The sequence below is a fragment of the Canis lupus genome, chromosome 11 (genome assembly GCF_048164855.1).
Source record: "Canis lupus baileyi chromosome 11, mCanLup2.hap1, whole genome shotgun sequence".
In the NCBI taxonomy this organism is placed as follows: domain Eukaryota; kingdom Metazoa; phylum Chordata; class Mammalia; order Carnivora; family Canidae; genus Canis; species Canis lupus.
Window position 1 is genome coordinate 66806639 of NC_132848.1, and position 5840 is coordinate 66812478.

General features: G+C 45.7%; 1 long non-coding RNA gene across 1 annotated transcript; it reads right to left on the bottom strand.

Annotated features, from left to right (window-relative positions):
• Positions 1-2483: 2483 nt before the first annotated feature.
• LOC140600359 (uncharacterized) lies at positions 2484-5031 on the bottom strand. The gene is made up of 3 exons (XR_012003622.1): positions 4126-5031; positions 3974-4051; positions 2484-3050 (listed from the first exon to the last, which is right to left on the bottom strand). It is a non-coding gene; the product is annotated as an uncharacterized lncRNA (long non-coding RNA).
• Between the last annotated feature and the right edge of the window lie 809 nt (positions 5032-5840).

Consider the following 5840-nt stretch of genomic DNA (forward strand, 5'->3'; position numbering starts at 1 on the left):
AGGCTTTTAGCTCACACCCACTCGGGGCTAGAGGAGGGGCTGTCCAACACGGTACAAGCAGCCCAGCCTGCACCCTCAGACCTCCTACGTACCGCACTGTAAACACATAGCTGCCCCCTGGACAAATAATCTCAGAGAGGAAACAGATTCATCCAAGGAAGAACACATGTTCCTCCTCTGAATGCCCTCTGACGCCTGCTTGGACTCCTCAGGTGCTAAGATGTTGTTGATGGGTCTGCCTGGTCTGAGCTACATTTCTAGGGATGCAGCCCTCCCCAGGCGGTAGGGGTATGGAGGCCTTCTCCTTTCAGAGGTTCTTCCAAGAAAGGAAAATGGGGTCTCCCATTTATTTTGTTTCCTCCAGAGTCTTTGTCCAGGACATCTGTCATCTTTCCCCCCAGAATCTGCAACACTTTCAAGGATGCCTCTGCTCCTAGCCTGACCTGCCTGTGATATTGTGACTTATGATAGGTAATATATATTTGGTCTTGGTCCTCCCATCTTTACCTGTGAAACGTTACCTGGTGAGTATGTCACACAGCACGTAAATGTCACTCCTTTGGGAAGGCCTACCCCCGAGGGGTCAATACCAGCTCTCCTGGCTCCAAGTACCACTGCCCACTGCAGCTTCAATTTCATATCTACTTGTGTGATTATTGATTAATATTTCCTCCCCTAGCCCATGAGGGCAAGTGGTATCTTTTTTTTCTTACAACCTATTTCCAGAGCTTAGCATAGTGCCTGAACACAGTAGATACTCCGTGTATGAGTGAATAGTAAATGAAGGATAGCAGTATTTAGTAAGTCATGCTAATATTTATGTGCCCGTGAAGTTCTAAGTATGTTACAAATACTACAATCTTCCTAACAACCTACTGAGGTGAGTAGTATGACCCCCATTTTATCCACGAGGAAATTCACCTATAATCTCATAACTAGTAAGAGCCAGAATTTGAATCCAGGGAGTCTGGCTCCAGCGCCTGAATGTTTAACCACTGTGTTATTCTGGCCTGTGTTGTTCTCCACATTCTAGTAAATCCATGAATTTCATTTGGGGCTAGATCGTTATTATGTCATGCCTGTACCTCTTACTTGCAATGAACTGTATTCAACATGACATTGCAAGATTTCTATGACAAAACATTTTATCTGGCAGACAGGACTCTAGTAATACACATCCTGAATTTTAGCAAAAAACAAATTGTACGTATTACTCAAAAGCTGGTGGCAAGTCAATGAAGAATGGACTTCGTAGTGCGTGAGTTTGAGAACTCCTGCTGGTATACCAGCTGATAACAAATCCTTAATATACTCGATCATTCCATTCTCTTTTACAGGTTATGTATAAAATTTTGCCCACCTCTGCCCTGGAAAAATGTCTTCCTGGAGTTGGCGGAATGCTTCATCTTCCTGCTCGGCGAGCCTTTCAAAGGAAGGCCTCCTTCTATCTCAAATGCCCTCAAAACTCTTCTCTGTGCTTTGCAGCGGTCAGAATAATGTGGGCCTCTTGCTCAAAAGGAATATCTATCTCAAGGCCAACCTTGTATTCAGAGGTTTTGATTTCTTTACAACTGTGTTCCTGGTTCCTCAGGACTTTGCAAAATCACCCTCACCCCCTTGTAGGAAAGTGCCAGGGACATGAACCCGGGCTTTCTTAGGTAACCTGCACCTTCTCACTTTTCTAGACAGCACTGGAAGTGGTGTACCACACCTGGAGATGGTTTTAGCACCCATACCCCAGAGATTTGTTTGGCCTCTTTGCCAAGGTCAGTCGATACAAAGCAGTGGGCATCAGAGGGCTTGGCAGCGTAGCTGGGCGTTCAGGGACTCACTTAGGATGGCTTAGCCAGATCCCACCTGAGCTCAAGCTACTGTCTTCCCCCCGCCCCCACCTCTGAAATCCCAAGCTTACTGGACATGTTGAATCTCTTCTGTTTGCCTCACCCCTGCCCCCATGCCCAGATCCATTCCCTACCCTTTGTGCCCTCTGCTTCCAGGCGGGTTTAGCCATTGGGATTCACTGCAGTCCCCTCCCCTCCTTTAGGCCTGGGGGAAATAATGGTTTCCCGCAGTTGCTGGTCCCTGGACACCTCATTACCTTTTGTGGTTCTTTTACCTTGCCCGCCTCAATTAACAATCCCTTCCCTAAAGTGTCTTCAGTTAAAGCCTTTCAAGTGTGCCATCTTCTTGCTGGTACTCCGGAACTTTCTGGGTGCATCTCTATGGCTTTCCTAATTTGCTTATGGTCCTTGACATTTCTGGAGAACTGCAGTAGCCGGGGCTCCCCCTCTTGTGTCCAGCAGCTCTTGCCATCTCCTGGCATGTGGACAATGCCTACCCCACTCTGAGTACAACTCCTGTGCCTGTCAGACTCTGATCCCAGGGCTCTGGGGAGGGATGAGAGGTGGGGGGATCCCTGAGATGTCAGCGCCCATAATGCCCTTTTGGTCAAACCAGATCTTTATTCTACTCAAGCTTTCTCACGGCCTCATCCTCCCTTCACCTCCAGCCTCATTCATTCAACAGGTCTTTATGCGAGCCTGGCAACGTGCAGACACATGCTGATCACACAGCTCTACCATCTGCTGTCATGTCAGCATTTCACTCAAATGATGTTCCTTTTTGGGTTTTGGAGTGTATGCTCCTGGGCAATGACTCACGCTTAAATTTACATTTGCTCACATTTAAAATCCTCAAATACCAGAGAAATACAAATCGTCTATCACTTGTAATTTCTTGGCCAGTCTTTCAAAGAAGCAAACCCGGTTGGAGGCAACCTCCTTAAGGCATCTCACCCTTCCCTACTTTCTGATTGTGGGACACTTCAATCATCTGGGCTGCAGCCTTTCCATGTGGCCTCCAAGAAACTGGACCTTGACGACAGCCACTGGCGTGGCTCTATGTGTGGTGGTGCAAGGATCTGAGTGATCTTGGGTCTTGCAGAGGCCCTTGCTCAGAACCAGGACGGTGCTTCCTTGACAGTATACAGGCTGACTGCCTCCAGGCCACCTAGGGACAGCTGCCAATGTGGATAATACTTGATATTCAGCCTGCAGAGGTTAAAGGTAGTTATTTATATGACAGTGAAAAAAATTTTAAATAACCTAAGTGTCTGCCAATAGAAAATAAGTTAAGTTGAAGTCCATATGTTATTATAGAATGCTATATGTGGCCATTAAGAAGGATTTAATGGCTCTATCAGTACTGAAATGGAGAGATGTTGAAAACATCACCCAGTGAGAATAAAACAGTTTCAGGATACCAAATATAGTTAAATTCTATGATATAAAAATATTTGAAAAAAAATATATATAGTTTTAAAGCCTAAATGTGTATGTGTCTGTGTATGTGTATTACATATATGTAAATTATAGAAGAGAGATGAGAAAAATCTCTGCCAAGAGTGGTCACCTCCAGAGGCAGAAGTAAGAGGGAAAGAGATCGTGATGAAGGGGAACTTCTTTAAATTTAGGAAGGTGATATGCTTCTGAACATTTGGATCTTTACGGTAAGAACAAATTCACTTATCAGATAATTAACTCCTTCTTCCCCCAAAGAAGGGAGACAAAGAAAGAAAGAACTATTATTAACACAGAGGAAGGGAGGGAGATGGGGAAGGGCAGCCCCTGAAAGGGCTCTTTCATTTTTCCCCTCCGTATACTTCTGTATTCTTGAATTTGTGCAATAGGAACACACTCACGCATTTCTGGTGTAGCTATTTTTTATCATGTAAAGGCTCATTTATGTCCTCAACAGCTAATATTTTTGTCTTCACTCAATGCTGAGCACTGTGCTCTGCCCTTGACCTGCTATAATCCTGTCAATATTCTGAGTCCTGTATTATCATCCCATCTTACAGAAGAGGAACCTGGGGCCCCAGGACCGATGATGTGACCTGCCCAGTTCCCCAGCTAGCACATGACAGGGCTGAGATCCAAACACGTCTGCAGGGTCGCAAAGCCCACGTTCTCACCTCCATGCTCCACACACCAGGCCCAGGGGTGGTGGGTACTGGTGGGAATGAGGCTTCCTGATTTCGTGTCAGTGGAACCTAGTGGAGAGGGAAAACATGAGAGAAAAGTGGAAGAAATGAGCAGACTGAGGAAAATAAGCAGAAACATTTACCGGAAAGAAAGGCTCAGGGAAATAGCCCCAGTATAAAGTTGAGTGACACCAGAAGGGCCATCAGAGGCGGTTTCGTGTGCCAGAGCACCCATAAACATTTCCATTCAGTTTTGCACACCCAGACGCCTGATGTCACACTGCAGCTCTGTCCAGATGATTCTAATAATAGCCCAGTGGAATCCTGTGGCTGGAAGAGACCGAGAGAGGTCACCGAGTCCGTCTTCTGCCCGCAGAAGGGGGTAGGTGCTCTTCTTGTGGGATCGTGGAGGGAAGGGACAGCCTAAGCTGCTAGATCGAAGTCAGTTCCCCAGCCTGCCCTCGACGTCGGCAGAGGAGTGGAACCGTGTTCTCGACCCGAGGGCACTGACAGTCTCCCGAGCCAGCTTGTGGACAATGATGTTCATGTTGCAATTGTTTACAAAGGAAACAGCTGCCACCCCTCTTTTCCAGCTGGTAGACATCTGGTGGGGGACAGGGCGTCAGCAGTAGAAATGAAAAGGAGTCCCTAGAACGCCCCTTCTCCCACAGGGGCGTCTGGAGGAGGAATGGGCACAGTTGGAAGGAGCTGGGTGTTAGGTGTTCATGCATCGTTGGGTCACCCTTGCTGTCACCCTGCTTCATCAGGACGGGGCTCCATCAGGACGGAGAATTAGGCAGAGAGTGTACGAATGATTAAGGGCCTTGCGAAAGATTAAGAGAATTCCATTTATAGACTCCATCTAGCCAAAGGCTGGAGGGCAACCGCCTAGCTGTATGCACGGAAACCGGAGAATTACTGGAGCCCGTTCCAGGGCTTAGGGCTTTGAATAAGGAGAATAATGCAGATACAAATTCTCTGAGGGAAAGTGGCTCTTCAGTCATGGGCATTGAGAGAACTGTTGAGTTGGGTACGATTTGAATGAAGATACATGTCTGATGACAGTGATGCAGGAAGCAATCCAGAGGGCAAGGGTCTCCTTTGGGCCACGGTGGTTAATTGAGGCAGAACTAGGGTGAGGTACTCACCTGAAGTGCAAAATTTAAGGGGACGTTAAAAAAACTCAGCAATCAAGAAAAATAATATTTTAATGCCTTATTTTTTAAAGTCAGAAGTATGCTCTCCAAATGCCACAAAACACCCACGATGAACAAAATATCCAGATTTTAAATAAAAAAAAAAAAATCAGTGCCAGGTGGAACCATATTGGAGCCTGAGGTGAAAGGAAAAATGTGTGCCCCCTAGCTTTAGTGGAAGCAAACTCCATTTGGGATTTTTCCAATATTCTTCTTTGCTTATCTCATTTTTTAAAAAAAGATTTTATTTATTTATTCATGAGAGACACACAGAGAAAGGCAGAGCCATAGAGAGAGAAGCAGGCTCCCTCCAGGGAGCCTGGTGTGGGACTCGATCCCACGACCCAGGTCCCAGGATCACGACCTGTGCCAAAGGCAGATGCTCAACCACTGAGTCACCCAGGCGTCCCTGCTTATCTCATTTTTAACCGAGAGAATTGCCCTGTTTGACAATTGCTCTGGACTAAGTGACAGTCTTAAATCATTTTTAATTTAAGAAGAACTAAAATGTTAGTAAATTCTATTTGGTGTAAGTCAAATATTTAAACTGAAAATAATATTGTGAGTTTTTCAATCTTTCAATATTTTTTCATCTATTTTAATGTTCTAGAAGGAAACCAATCATTAAAAAATACATATGGAGGTACATAGCTTTCCTTCAG